Genomic DNA, 16,463 nt, shown 5'->3' with positions numbered 1-16,463 from the left:
GGTACAACTGAATGAACAGGACAGGATCATGTGCCATCCCCCAAATTGGTACGTTTCAGCCTATTGTTCCAGCCACTGTGTCAATGTATCTCATTGGGATTCTACCACTTTTTTCAATATCCTTCTACTTTACCACACATGGAATCTTTTCCAGGGATTGTTATTTCCTGATAACATGTTCAAAGGACACGAGACAGAGTTTTGCTATCCTAGCTTCTAAGGAGCATTGTGATTGCGTTTTTTCCCAAGATGGGCTTGTTTTATTATTTTGGCAGTCAATGATACTTTCAATATTCTTCAGCAGGGCCATCATTCAAATGTAACGAATATTCTTTGATCTTCTTTAATCGATGTCCAATTTTCACATGCATATGAGGTGGTCGAAAATACTGTGGCTTGGGTTAGACAAACCTTATTCCATGAAGAGACATCTTTGTTCTTTAACACTTTAATAAGCCTTGTGCATCATTTGCCTGTTTGTCTTTCTTTGGTGGATTGCATGCTGCTGTGACGCTGGAAGCTATGTCCTTGTTATTTCAAATACCAGCAGAATCACCCAAGGTTACCATGTTTCAGCAAAACGTACAGACTGAGAACATAAAATGAAGAAATTGGCTGTCCACCCTGAGGAATTAGTCGCTGACAACTTTATGAGTAACAGAGAACATCGTTAGATACTTAAGACCTTAGGAACAGCGGTAGAACATTGTCAGACATGGTGCCAGAAGATGAGGCCCTTGGATGGAAAGGCACTCAAACTGTGACTGAGGAGGAGCTGCCTTCTCAAAGTAGTATTCTCGACTGTACTAATTTGGAGGGAGAAACGGTTTTTGGACAGCCCTGGAATTGGTGAACCACAAGCCTAGAGTTGCAGGGGAGTAGTGAGTAGTAGACCTCCGGTAAAGTAGTTTTTTTTTTTTTTTTAGCAGTAAGCCTTTGTTTTGGAGATTGAGGAAATGTTATATTTCAAAGTGGTCAGAGACACAAAATGATACTTCTTTACTGTATACAGTGACAACCTAGCAGTTTTCCTGGAGGAAAAGCCCATCAATGTCCAGGGGCTCTAAGAATTCAGATGCAGGCTTCCTTGAAACCCATAGTTGTTCCACACTCAGCATCACTAATTCTTTGAATTTACCACTTATGTACTCCTTATTAATTTATGGCCCCACCATCTTTAGTTTTGGCTAAGCAAATCATAGCCATGACTCTTTGAATTATTAAGCATCTATAGATTGGAGATGGGCAGTTATGTCCTAAAATGAAAATTCTCTGAGGGTTTAAAAAAATCATTGATTTTCAATGTGTTCAGTATTTTCCGGTAACAATAATACAGATTAAATGCAAGCATTTCACATGTCATGTATCATAGTGAAAACAGGAAGCTCCATATATAACAATTAATTTAACATTTCTACTTAAATTTGAAATGGCCTCTCAAAGTCAACTGTCACAACTCCACACCCCAGCTTTCAACCTGTTATCCTCCCCAGTGTTTCCCATCGTTAAAGGGCACCTCCACTTGTATGCCTGTTGAGACTCAAGTGGGATATCTGTCATCCTTCATCTTAAACTAGATATATTCTTTTATAACTTTCATTCTCCCCCTCCCCGCAACCCCTAATACCGAAGCACCTGGTGTGTTCCAATGACTGATTTTGTGGTTACCAACCCAACGTATAACAGACTATGCATCCAGGGGCTGCCGAGTCGCTCCAACACATAGTGATCTCACGAACGACAAAAGAATTGTAAAGCCCAGTCTGCATTTACCTTGTTTGCATTCAAACACAACCATTGCGATGTTCCATTTCTTTGAGATCTTTCCAGTAGAAGCCGTCAAAGATTGCCAGGACATTCCCAGAGTCCCTATCTCTCCTTCTGAGGTGTTCTGATGAAAGAGAGAAATGTGTTTCTCTTTCACCTATGTTTACCAGAAGTCCTTTAAAAAAAAAAACATGCTATTAAATACTATTCAAGCTATTTTTCAAGACAAGCCTGAGTGAAAATAAATAAACAAATAAATAAATAACACCTGTTCCCTTACTAGTCACGTGACTCAGGACAAGCCCAGGAATCCCTCTACCGATGAGTGCCTCCTCTGTGAAGTGGGAAAATTGCTAAGCTGCCTCGCAAATTATTATAAAGATTGCCTAGGAATTTGTTTGGAACATAAAAATTTTCCTCAAGACGGAGAATCTTAGAATAGTGGCTAAGTATAAAAGCTTTGAAGTTAGTCTGGGTTAATATTCTGCTTTCATAGTATTTTTTCCATTTTACTCTAATATTCCTGATTATAATGATTATAAGAATAAAATATTAACATATGTATGGTACTTAAAGTAGTGTCAATTTAGGAGCAAGTAAACAAAAAGCCTAGCTATTATCTTCAACATTAGTAATAAAAATATCTATGGAAATGTCAAACTTTAAAAAAGCCGAGAGTCTCATTTTTGTATATTTGTTATTTGCTGTTTCTTGCAAATATCTTGCCAGCAAAACCACAGACATTTTAGGTGTTTCTCTGTGATACCCCCTTCACTGGGAGAAACATGTTGTGACATATTCAAATAGCATCAACAATTGTTGAGAGTTTATTTTATAGTTTTTAATAGTTATATATATTTATAGTTATTTCCTATCATTCGGATTTTTCGGGAAAAACTCAGGTGAGAGCATGGGGTGACTTGCACTCATCTCTCATGTCCTTTCTTCTAATGCAAACACCATGACTGCATTTGAAACAATGATAGCCATTGACTTATTTGGAAAATTAGCACATATTTGTTGTTCGTTCTTTATTTTTTCTTTCCTTTTTTTTAAACTTTATATTGTGAATGAGGTGGGGGCTTACATTTCAGATCCTGACTTTGTATTCAACAACTAAACTACTTGTCAAATCTCTTAACATTTTTCTTTGCTCTCCCTTTTTTTCACTTGTGCCTTGTGCAGAAATAAGTGTCCTCTTCAACCAAGTTCATAGCTATTGATTCTCAGTCTAGCCTATTAGTTCTCCTTCCTTCTCTCCCCCCTCCCATTCATGGTAACCATCAAAATCTGGTTGGTTTGTTTTTTGGTATAAATAAGATTGTCTTTATTTTTTTTCTTTTATAATAATGGCCTCCAGCAATATGTGTCCTTTTGTACTTGATTAACTTAATTCCTATTATATTCTACAAATAGAAGAAACCTGATGGTGCCTGGCTACCAGAAGATATAGCATTTGCGTCTTAAAGGCTAGAAGATAAACAAGCGGCCAACTAACTCAGAAGCAACAAAGCCCACATGGAAGAAGCACACCAGTATGTGTGACCACGAGCGGTCGAAGGGATTGGGTGTCAGGCATCAAGGAACAAGAAATCATGTCATTGTAAAGGTGGGTGAGTGCAGAGTGAAGACTCAGAGTCCACCTGGTGGCAACAGAACACCCCACTGCGGAGGGGTTTTGGGGAGGAGACAAGCTAATCAGGGTGCAGGGTAGCAACGATGAAACATAACTTTCCTCTAGTTCTTTAATGCGTCCTCCCCCCCAATATCATGATCCCAATTCTGCCTTGCAAATCTGGCTAGGCCAGAGGATGTACATTGGTACAGATAGCAACTTGAAACACAGGGAATCCAGGATAGATGACTTCTTCAGGACCAGTGGTGAGAGGGGCGATGCCTGGAGGGTGAAAGGAATGTGGGGTAGAAGGGGGGAACCAATTACAAGAATCTAAGTATAGCCTCCTCCCTGGGGAATGGACAGCAGAGAAGAGGGCGGAGGGAGACGTCGGACAGGGTAACTTATGACAAATCTATAATAATTTATGAAATATGAAGGGTTCAGGAGGAAGGAGGAGAGGGAGGGGCGAGGGAGGGGGGAAATGAGCAAACGATATTGAGGGCTGAAGTGGAGAGCAGGTGTTTTGAGATTGATGAGGGCAACAGGTGTGCATAGGTGCTTGACTCAATGGATGGATGTATGGACTGTGATGAGAAATATACGAGCCCTCAATAAAATAATTTTTTTAAAAACTTAAAAAAAACAAACACACAAAAAAGAAAATATTTCTTACTAATGTAAATTCCCAAAATAAATTTGTTGGACCAGAGCTCACTCCATTTATTTTCAAATATTGCAACTAAGACATTAAGCAAGGTGTTACTATGTGAGGAAAAATGAGACTAGGTAGAAGGTTTATAAAGGGGGAATAAAAAAAAAGAGGAATTGAAGATAGGCAGTCCTCAAAGACAAAGGCATTTCATGTAAGAGAGGAAAGAAAGGAGATTTTTATTGGAAAAGAAATCTTTATGCTATATATTAAACCAAACAACCATCGCCTCATCCTCTCATGCATGCACATACTCTCTCTCACACACACACACATAGATGCAAATTCTAGCATTAGAACGCAGTTATCATCTACTTCTCCGCTCTGATTCCAGTGAGATAATGGCGTTTCTAGTTGAATCCTAAGCAACTCAAAGGACAGTTGTATCCCAAACAACTCTGACCTGAGCACAATCCTTTTATACGATGTCATGATGTTCTCCATTGGTCCACTTGTGAGGGTTTCGGGTTTCTTCACCCTGACGGCACTATACACGAATGGCTTCCATTTTGATTAGCAGCAAGTGTGTTAGGTCCTTTTCACTTTCAGCAAGCAAGGCTGTGTTATCTGCAGATCGAAGGTTGTCAAAGAGTCTTCCTGCAGCCCTAACGCCCGATTGTTCTTGAGGTTGTCCATCTTCTCAGATTCATTTGTCAGCAGACATAGATCCACATAAGGAATGCCCAGTGGACACACTTTTTACCACAATAACAACAGATTTGTGGAGGCAATATCATCCTCCTTGAAGTCTGCTTTCATTCTTATTCTGTGTAAATCAGAATGGACAGTTAGAAATTCCTTAATTGAATTAATATCCCCAACTATGAAAGGGCTTATTGGGTAGAGGCTGAGTGGCAGCATGTAATTGACAAATAAAATATAGGAATAGTTACAATAATAGACAGGGTGTCAACAATTGTTCAGAACCATCTGATAGATAGGGATTTATTGCATTGGTTACTTAGACAGGTGTCCTTGGTAGTGAAATAGACAGGAAATAAGCTAAATATTTTCCATATCTGTATAAGTGGAATAATTCTCATTTAGGTAAATTGTACTCTAACTGGAATTGTCAGATTAGTGATTCATGACACTTCAATCTAAAGACTTGAATCAGTTTACAGACCCAAAACTTTTGAATAAAGCCCGAATCCCCTTGAGGAAGTACCTTTACTACATCACTCAAGATGTACATTGTGCATCTTGTTCACTGCCTTTCACAGAGGGATGTACAGAACAAACAAGAGGGAACCATTGTAAAAGTAGCTGAGGAAATATAATCAGGTATTTCAGGGATTGCTGACCACTTTCTCTGAATTGACACTAATCAGGTTGTTGCTAGGTGACATGGTGTGCGTTTTGACTCATAGGGACCCTATGTAATATAGCCTGAAACACCACCCAGTCCTGTGCCATCCTCACAATTGTTCTTATGTATGAGTCCTTTTTGCAGCCTTTGTGTTAATCCATCTTCTGAGTGTCTTCCTTTTTCGATGCTGCCTTTCTACTTTACCAATCACAATATCATTTTCCAGGGACTGGCCCCTTCTGATAACAAGTCCAAAGCACTCGAGAACACATCTTGCCATTCTTGCTTCTAAGGAGCTCTCGGACGTTACTTCTTCAAAGACAGGGTTGTGTTTCCTTTTGGCTCTCCATGGTACTTTCAAGATTCTTGTCCAGCACCACAATTCAAATACATAGACTCTTCAGCTTTAATTATTCAATGTCCAACCTTCACAGACATATGTTTGAAAATACCATGGCTTGGGTCAGTCACACCTCAATCCTAAGAGTAACAACTTTAATTAAGTATAACTTCATTAATATCTTAATAATTGTGTTAGAAAGGATTCTCTGGAGAAACAAAACCAGCATGCTAATAATTTTATATATATTTATACAGGTAGATATATAACATAAGAAATAAACAGTTAATTAAATTATAAAGCAGTACAAATGGCTCAGTGAAACTCACTCCCTTGAGACAGTTGTGAGACACTGGCAGTCCTTCAAGTCTTGAGGGCTGATGGGTCTGTAAAGCAATTCAGGGTATCAGAGCACAGGCAGCAAACAGCAAGGCTGGTCACCAACAGTCAGCCAGATGACAGAGTCCGACAGTCCCCAACTAAAGAGATGTAAATTCCAAGTGTGTGGCAAAGCAGGTCTTGAAGGAACCTCAAATTACAGTGACGCAGTCTGTGGGTTAGGTGTCCCACAGGTAGTGTAGCTTGCAAATTGAGGCACAGAACAAGCAAAACAGCTGCACAGTGGTCTGATGATCAAACAACAAGAGACAAAAAAGGCAAGGCTCACCGAGCCATTTATCTCTCTGCCCTTCAATTAATCCCACATGTGTTTATCAGCCAGATTGGCACAATAAATTAACTACCTCAATAATTAACTAATGTACCAATCAATTAATTTTCTTATGCCTGTTATATGGCTATTTGTCTGACTGATAACTTTTTCTAAATTCTGGTTTCTAAAGATCACTAGAAGTAGTTGCATTATGCTCAAATGCAATATAACCAATACCATATGCCTTAAGGGTATATGAACTCTCCTACATTTTGCCAAAATTTTTTCACAGGGTCATGATCAGGTCTTTCACAGGTGTCACACTGGCTCATTAAATTGATGACATTATGCTGACTGGACTTGATAAGGAAAATAAAAATATCAATGACTAGAGACTTATTAGTAAAGCACCTGTATGCTAGAGGAAGGCTAAGTAACCTGACAAAAATCCAGTTACTTCTACCTCAGTGAAATTCCTGGGGACAGTGGTGTGGGCCATATCAAGATATTCCTACTTAGTTGAAGTATATGTTGTTGCATCTGGTAGACGTCTTTTGATTTGGGGGGCAGCATAGTCTTAGATATGCTAGTCTGGCCTTTTTATCAAGTGAATAAAAAACAAAAATCAAACCAATAATAGCTCCCAATTTCTAATGTGATACAGAGCAAGAGGAAGCTCTGCAAAAAGTTCAAGTTGCCACACAAGCTGCTGGAGCACTTAGGTTATATGATCCAGGTGACCCAGGGCTGCTTGAAGTGTCAATATCTGATATGGCTTTAGATTTGTGTCTTCTACAGGTGAACCATAGATAGACCCATAGGATTTGGAGCACAGCCACGCCATCTCTTTAGACAGCTGAAGCTATTTAGAAATACCTTTTGGCTTGGGCTTTACTAGAGATGGAATGCCTACCGATAGGTCATCAGTCATGTGACTTAAACTGACTGTGATGATAAACTACACCAATCCAATTTTAACAAGACTTGTAATGCCCAGACCCTTCAGGAATAGAATTTGAGTTACATAGAAATATAACCAGCTGGAGTGCTTGCTAAGGGCAAGCAAGAGATTATTCCAAAGAAGTTATGGAATGGATTGTGGAGGTAGGTCCATCTTCATACTAGCTATGACCACATGGTCAGTTGAAGAAAGAAGCACTATCATCGTTATGACTCTGTCTTCTTGTATGTATGCATTGAGAAGTTATTGTTCTGTTCAGCCATAAAATATGAGTTGTATATTTGGCTAGTTTATTTTTATTTTATAATTTTATAAACTTGTTATTTTATGATTTTATAAAATTATATAACTTGAACACTGGTTATTTTATAATTTTAGGTGCAAGTATAACTTTATCATAGTCTATATCTAGAGATTATATTTAGCTTAAAGAACTGTGTACACATGCCATTTCATAAGTGGGGAGGTTAATGGTTTAGGTTTTGTGCCAACTTGGCTGGGCCAAGCATCTTAATGGTTTGATAGTTAAGGTGTGGTTGTCTGCCATGATTTGATCTAACGTAATGTCATGAGCTCTACTATGAGCAGTCAATTACTTGTAAGGAAGTTTCATCAAGGTTGCTACTTTCTTCCAATATATATAGATTCTGTGAAAAAGCTTGCTTGCTTCTTTTCTGGGTCTAGAATCTGCATGTGGTTTATTATCTGAAATTTAACTTGAATGAGTTCCCATGAATATTTATTTTTGTTTGCACTACTATGTCAAACATTATATAAGAGGGGGGTTCAAAAGTCCTTCTGTGTCCTCATGAAGGCAAATACCAAGCAGGGCCATATCACAAAAACCTATTTGTTCTTATACTAGAGCTTCAAGCAAATGAAAACTCAAAATCCATTTACAAAGGGATTTTGCTTTTATCTTTGGTTTTAATATGCTCTTTGTTTAATTCACAGCCATCATTATTTTTGGGGTACATCATAATTCATTCCTGGAGCATATGAATTTTATCAATAGTATGAGTATTTTAGTCAATTATATAGAATTTAAAACACTGTTGAGAAATGGAATTTATACATGCGGAAATCAACTTTTTAGAAACAATATATTAATTGTTAACTTGTATAGTTTTGAAACTTAGGTGACTGGAAACTTGGTACACAGAACAAGAGGAATGCAGGAAAAGCAATATTTCAGTAAAATTCACTTATGAAAGGATATGTATATGTTGATTCTGGATCAACATTCATTGGGCACACTTAAGAAATAAGTCTGAACCAAACCAAAGTCAAATGATGAGATCACTGAAGAGATGAATGCTATAGCAAAGTGTAGTGAAGAAATCATATAGTGACTGGCTATCAGGAAAAAATATATATATACATATATACATACATGCATATATATATATATATCATCTGTATTCTTAAAGATTTATCTCAAAACCAACAACCATCTAAATGAGAAATCAGCTAAGTCCACATAAAAGAAGCACACAAGCGTGTGCGATCAAAGATTGCAAATAATAAAATCCAATCCTGGAGTAGGGAAAGGTATTTACAGCATAAATTCTAAACACTGAGTTTTGGGAATGTTGTGGATATAAAAGCCTCAATTTCATTTGCAGTGTCCCTATGTGAAATTAGTCTGCAGGGAATTCCCACTGATCATAGTCTAGAAATGGGAATAACCTTAATACCAGCTAACAACCATTGTAAAGTGTATTTTAGCAGTTGTAGTCAGGCTGGAATTTAACACCTTGTGATTAGATGTCTCCTTGAACACATTTTAAATGTATTTTGTTTATTTAATAGTTTTGGCTTTCATCTCAGTTGAGGTTTCTCTGTTTTATTTGGTCTTTGTTGCTGGGTCCTGTTTTTCACTTTGTTTTTTGTCTTTCTTTTGTATTTTGTATAAATTTTGGTGTGGGAAAGTCAGAATTGGTGGATCCATACAGCTAGGAACTGGATTAATAATTACCAAGACACAGGATATCTGGTGGTGTGAGCTGGAAGGTCAGCAGTTTGAAACCACCAGCCACTACAAGGGAAAATGATGGGATTTTCTACTCCCATAAACAGTTATAATCTTTGAAATTCACAAGGGCAGTTCTACCCTGTCCTATAGAGTCACTATGAATCAGTATTGATTTGATGACAATGAGATTTGGTTTACAGTTGTTTTTTTTAAGGTCAATGGAAGAGAATGTTGAGAGGAACTAGAGAGTCAAACAATGAAAACACGGAGGAAGAAAATGTTCCAAAGTTGATTGTGGTAATGATTACACAACCCTTCTCAGTAAGATTGAACTTTTGTATAATATGGCACGGTAATTATATCTCATTAAAACTATTAAATAAAAATTCCTTGGATGGGATTCTCCAAAAAATTGTTTGAAGTCCCCTTATATTATATTTCATTGTTCTTTTAATTGCCCTTTGAATATAAAATAGTTTGATAGGTCCTTCATATAATTTTATATTTCTGTGTTCTTAACTGTTGAGATCAAATCATTTCACATTCAATAAACATTTCTTTTTTGGGTGTGAGTGTTTTTCACTCTACAGTTACATAACAACAGGAGTTGGTTTGAATTCCATCAGACACTAGTATTTGGGTTTAAATACTATTTTACAGATTTCAGGCAAAATATGTGAATTCAATATCCTCAAACCTTAATTCTGATTTACAACTTATTTAAAATGTATTTTCTTTGCAATTAAATTATGCCATTATTAGAGGTTCCAGCAAGATGGCGTCTAGCTAAGAAGCCCACATTGGGAGCTCGGTGGCGATCAGTGTTCCCAGTGTCCAGGAGGACAAGTGTGGGGATTTGGGTAAGTGACAAGACTCCTGCGACAGCCCAAAGTACATCCTCAGTCTGGAAGGCAACTTTCCCCAACATATAGCCTAGTTCTGGAACCCCAGGGATCAGTGACATGGTCCCTGGGATACCCAGGCTCATGCTGCCACACTACTTCAGACCCCACCACAGCCACCACCCACCGACTGGCCCCCTCAGCCTTATCACTGCACCTAGAGCTAGCCAGCAGCCATATTGAGTCCAACACAACCAAAGCTGGATCCCCACACACCAACAGTCCACTTGTGGCACTCACTACCCTGAGGTGCTTCCTCCACCCAAGGCTCCCTTCTCCCAGAGAGGTGGCAGGACCCACTGCATAACTCAGGTTCCTCCAACCACCCACCTGTGGCACCAGCGGCTGTGGCTAAACCCTGTCTAGAGTCTCTCAGCAATACATTTAACCAGCTGTGGCTGTGGAAATTTTCCATACAATTACCACACACACACACACACAAAGACACACGTGATAGCTGGGGCGTCAATCCTCCCACCAACCGCAGCAGCAGCAGCAACCTGTCCCACACCCTTGGCAGAGTCAGCTGACCCCACTGGTGCCTGTCACCCAAACTCTGGGGAGGCTTTCCCCCAGCACCTGCACCAGTGGCAATGGGACTGTCCCTGGCTTTGCTCAGCACCCCATCCCATGGCACCTTAACCTCTCCAACCGTTGCCTTCTATAGGGTACCTTTTTTTAAACAAGCTCCAGATTGTGGCCTGACAGCTCAGACCAGAACCACTGCTAAGCTTCAAGCTTTCCCTAACTTGGCCCAAGAGTATACACACAGCCACCAGTCTCACCCCAGTCTCTGAGGCCCCCCCATTGCCATTGGCCATTGAGTCACCCTAGTACCTTACCTACATAGCAGCCTGACTCCCCACCACCACAGTAGGCCACAGGCAGCCCTCGAAAACTCTCTAACCAGTTACACAGAGTATGAGCTCCCCTTGGTCTCCCAGAAACATGGTGCACAGTTCTTCCAAAAGGACACAAAAACAACCCCATACCTGTGTTAGTCCGGGTAGACTAGAGAAACATATTCATGGACATGCCTATGTATATAAAGAAGAGCTTTATATACAAGAACAATTGAATATTAAGAAATATTCCACCCCAGTCCTGATCAAGTCCTTAAGTCCTATATTGGCCCATATGTCCAATACCAATATCTATATTGGTATCTATAAAGTCCTCTTTGGACACATGAAAGACATGCAATGAGGACAAATAAAGGAAGATCACAGGCCAGTGGATGGTAAGTCTTATGGATCCAGTGGCATTAGAAGCATCTCAGTGCTGACAGGGGTCTCCATGTGGCTCCTCCAGTTCCCAGGCTACTGGGGTCTATCAACGTAGTGCCATGTGTCTTGTCAGTAGAGTGTCTCTCAGTGAGTGAGAAGAGAGAGAGACAGCGTATTCTGCCTCCAAGAGGAAATCCAGGAGTTCCCAGAATCTTCAGAAGGCCATGCACACACAGAGGTCTCATTGGCTATGGCACAACTGACAGTCTAGACTCAACCCCTTTACTCATAATCCTCTCAAGTCCCATATTGACACCATATTTTTTAACTACCACAATACGACAACACCTTCAAAAAGCAAACAAGAAAGACAAAACACAGCAGTGAATCAAAAGATGTTCAAAGAATACTCAGATGTGGATATGCCACACACACACACAAAATCTTCAGCAGGCGCTAGGAGTAATACAGGAGATGAGGGAAGCAATGCAGAATAAGGATATAAGGACATAATGAAGTCCATGATAGAGGGAATAGAGCCCACAATGGAGGGTATGAAGTTCGATCATCAAAGGGAATTACAGATGCTAATGGCGGAGGTCATAGAAGTGAAACACAAGATCACGAATCTCAGGGACAGACTAGAGGAGGCAGAGAATTGTATCATTGATCTCAAGGACAATCAGGCAGACTTTAATAAATGGGAAAAACAGTCAAACAAGATAATCAAAGAGAAGGAAGTGGTGTTAATAAATCCAGGGACAAGGGAACAACAAGTTATCCAAAATTGGTGGCAAGGAGGGTGTAAGAGGCCTGATAGGGCTTCAGCAAGGGTAATGTAACCAATAGAAAATATTGAAACCCAAATGAAGGCTTAGCACGATAGTGGGACAAGAGGAAAGTAAAAGGAAATAGAGGAAAGAACTAGGAGGTAAAGCATATTTATAGACGTCTAAATACAGGTACGTACATATGTAAATATACTTATTTATTATGATGGAGAAATAGATCTATGTGCATAAATTTATAGGTTTAGTATTAAGGTAGCAGATGGACATTGGGCCTCCACTCAAGTACTCCCTCAATTCAAGAACACTTTGTTCTATTAAACTGGCATTCCAGGTTGCTCGCCTTCCTGACACGATCACTGACGACAAAAGGATGCATAGGCAAATGTGGTGAAGAAGGCTGATGGTGCCCAGCTATCAAAAGACAGAGTGTCTGGGGTTTTAAAGACTTGAAGGTAAACAAACAGCCATCTAGCTGAGAAGCAACTAAGCCCACATGGAACAAGCACACCAGCCTATGTGATCATGAGGTGTCAATGGGATCAGGTTTTAGGCATCAAATAAGAAAAAAAATTATATCATCCATTGTGTGCTCACCTTCCCGATACAATCCCTGAATACAAATGTGTGCATAAGGAAATGTGATAGAGAAAGCTGATGGTGCCAGGCTATCAAAAGATATAGCATGTAGGGTCTTAAACGCTTGAAAGTCAACAAGCAGCCATGCAGCTGAAAAGCAACAAAGCCCACATAGAAGAAACACACCAGCCTGTGTGATCATGGGGTGTTGAAAGGATCAGGTATCAGGTTATCAAGGGGAAAAAAATTCATTGTGAATGAGGGGGAGTGCATATTGGGGACTGAAAGCCTATCTGTGGGCAACTGGATATCCCCTTACAGAAGTGTCACGGGGAGGAGATGAGCCTGTCAGGGTGCAGCATAGCAACGAATAAACATACAAATTTCCTCTAGTTCTAAATGCTTCCTCCCTCCCCATTCCCCCACTATCATGATCCCAATTCTACCTTACAAATCTGGCTAGAGCATAGGATGTACACTGGTACAGATAGGAACTTAGGAACTGGAAACACAGGGAATCCAGGACAGATAAACCCCTCAGGACCAGTGGTGAGAGTGGCGAAACCAGGAGGGTGGAGCGAAGGTGGGGTAAAAAGGGGGAACAAATTATAAGGATCTACATATAACGTCCTCTTTGTGACACGGACAACAGAAAAGTGGGTGAAGGGAGACTTCTGGCCCTACAAGATATGACAAAATAATAATAATTTATAAATTATCAAGGGTTCATGAGGGAGGAGGGAGCAGGGAGGGAGGGGAATATCAGGAGCTGATATCAAGGACTCAAGTAGAAAGCAAATATTTTGAGAATGATGGTGGCAACAAATGTGCAAATGTGCTGGACACAATGGATGTATGTATGGATTATGAGAAGCATTTTAAGACACCCCCCCCAATGATTTTTTTTAAGTACAAATGTATGGATTGTACTAAAAGTTGTAAGAGCCCCCAATAAAATGAATTTTAAAAAAGACAAAGAGGCTGAAGAAAACCTGAAATCAATGAGAATTGCTATGAAGAGGAATAATATTCAAATAATTGGTCTACCAGGATGAGACACAACAAAGAAGTCAACAGCTAAATTAGTAGGGAATTTCTGGAAGCAAACATTGCCACCTTTATGAATGAGAATCAGACACTCTTAGAGGAAGCAGATGGGACACCAATTAGACTAAATGCCAGGAAGAACTCACCATGGCATATGATCGTTAGATTATTCAACTTTGAGGAAAAAGAGAATAATAAAGAGAGCATCGAGAGAAAAAAAGGTGGTTACATACAAAGGTGTTCAGGTAAATATATGCTCAGACCTATCAGCAGAAACCATGAGGAGGAGGAGAGAGCAGAGCAACATCTCCCAAAAACTGAAGGAAAAAAGCCTGCCCAAGATCCTCAACACTGCCAAGTTATCTATTAAGATAGAAGGCAAGGGAAGCTTCTTCCAGGACAAGGAAAAGCTCAAAGAATACACTGTAAGACATCCAACCCTGCGGAGGATCCTTGCTGACTCACTATGGTCAGAAGACCAACATCCACCAAGCACAAGTAGGGGAATACAATAGACCAACTCCAAACAGAAGCCAACATTCTGATAGCAATTACCAAGATAGCATGGGAAAAGAAGGCAAGGATGAAGACACTCGCCCGCCACCCCCCTTAAACACAGCCCATTGATATGAAGGGAGATAGGAAAACACCCAACACAAACAACAGAACATGAGAGCAATGAATCCACAGATCCTGATAATAACTCTGAATGTCAGTGGTCTCGATTCATACATTAAAAGAAAAAAGGCTTGCAGACTGGCTCAAAAAACATACCCCATCAATGTGTTGCCTGCAAGAGACACATCTTAAGTTTGCAGACAAAAATAGACTAAGACTAGAAGGCTGGAAGAAAATATAAATATATAAGGCCAATGGCAACTTAAAAAACCAGGGGTTGCAATCCTAATTTATGCCAAAACTGACCTCAAGGTGCAAACATAACAACAGACAAGGAGGGGCACTATATAATGCTCAAAGGTTCAGTAAACCAATAATAAATATATGCACGTTTAACGAAAGACCTATGAAATTCATCAAACAAGCTACTCAAAAGATGAAAAAAGAAATTACAGATTCAACAATCATAGTAGGTGACTTCAATACACCAATAAAATTGTAAGAAATAAAGAAATGAGAAGTAGAACAAAAATTTTAAAAAAGAGAGAACCACTGGCCTAGACAGTCAGGACTTTCTTATCCAGGGGCCTTCTCATGGCTCCACCCCCAATGACTGCCCTCAGGCAATGATGGGACTGGTCTGTTTTTCAGTGACATTTCTGGTGGTGCTGGTCACCTTTGGGGCACAGGCTCATGGATATGAGGTATACAGCATCATCAGTCCACTCAACAATGGTGGCAATGTTCAGTAGACCATGACCATTGACAATGAAAAAAGCACCACCATCATCAACATCCATGCAGGCTCGTGTTCCTCCACCAGGATTTCTGACTACAAACATGGCTACATTGCTTCCAGGCTGCTGTCCTGAAGGGCCTGCTACATCCTAAAAATGAACCATACAGCCATTCCTGCTTTGGACCAACTCAAATGGTACATCTACGAGAGGAAGTCTCTGAACACCATGTTCTACAACAAATACACATGGGTCAAATGCAATCCTCTGGAGTCTCTGATCACAGATGTGAACTGGTTCCTGTTTGGGGCCCCTATTGAGCATCTCTGAAAACGCATTCCCTTATACAAGGGGGAGGTGATTGAAAAGACACATGAAGTTGGTACTGGAGGCTGCGCCAAGGCCAGGCTCCTGGGCATCTTGGGAATTTCCATCTGCGTAGATATTCATGTGTAAGCACCAGCCCACTGGCTTCTGCTTGTTGGAGAGACACCATCTGGACTTGACTCAGCAGCCCAATTGTATTCTTTTTCAAGCCGCCACCACCAAAACATTGTGAGGTTCAATAATAAAATGGAAATGCTCTACTAAAAAAAAAAGAAGGCTACAGAGTTAACACTACAATTAATCAACTGGTCTGAATAGACATATAGAGAGCTTTCCACCCAAATGCAAAAAAAAAAATTACACTATTTTCAATTTTTCATGTTTCATTTTTAAATATAGACCCTTTGCTGGGGCACAAGTTGAACCTGAGTAAATTCAAACAAATAGAGGTTACTCAGACATCTTTCTCATATCACCATGGCAGAATGCAGGAGATTAATATAAGGACAACAAGAAAAACAAGGTCAAACAATTGGAGGAGGCATAATGATCTGCCACATGAATGGGTACTGTCCCAGATTAGAGAGGAGTTTAGGAAGTTTCTATAATCTAATGCAAATACATTGTATCAAAACCTATGGGATACTGCAAAAGCACTTATAGGTAGCTTGATAGCAATAAATGCATATATGGAAAAGGAAGAGAATCTTATGACTGACAGGCTATCACAAAACCTCCAGCTACTAGTCCAGAGTCAACAGAACAACTTCTCCAACAGTAAAAGAAAAGAAATAATAAAGATCAGGGCAGAGTTAAACCAGTGGGGGAAAAAAGAACAAAACAGAACAAAGAGAACAAAGCAGAAATCTGGGAATTTGAAAGGATCAACAGAATCAAAAAACCACTGG

The 16,463-nt window shown here is 39.8% G+C and overlaps 1 pseudogene; it reads left to right on the top strand.

Annotated features, from left to right (window-relative positions):
- The first annotated feature begins 15,120 nt into the window (after positions 1-15,120).
- LOC101647660 lies at positions 15,121-15,684 on the top strand (annotated as a pseudogene).
- The last annotated feature ends 779 nt before the right edge of the window (positions 15,685-16,463 follow it).

This window comes from Echinops telfairi, unplaced genomic scaffold (assembly GCF_000313985.2).
Source record: "Echinops telfairi isolate 266 unplaced genomic scaffold, ASM31398v2 ScPeMD7_14;HRSCAF=57, whole genome shotgun sequence".
In the NCBI taxonomy this organism is placed as follows: domain Eukaryota; kingdom Metazoa; phylum Chordata; class Mammalia; order Afrosoricida; family Tenrecidae; genus Echinops; species Echinops telfairi.
The sequence above is the reverse complement of the archived record's forward strand: the minus strand, read 5'-3'. Positions and strand labels throughout refer to the sequence as shown.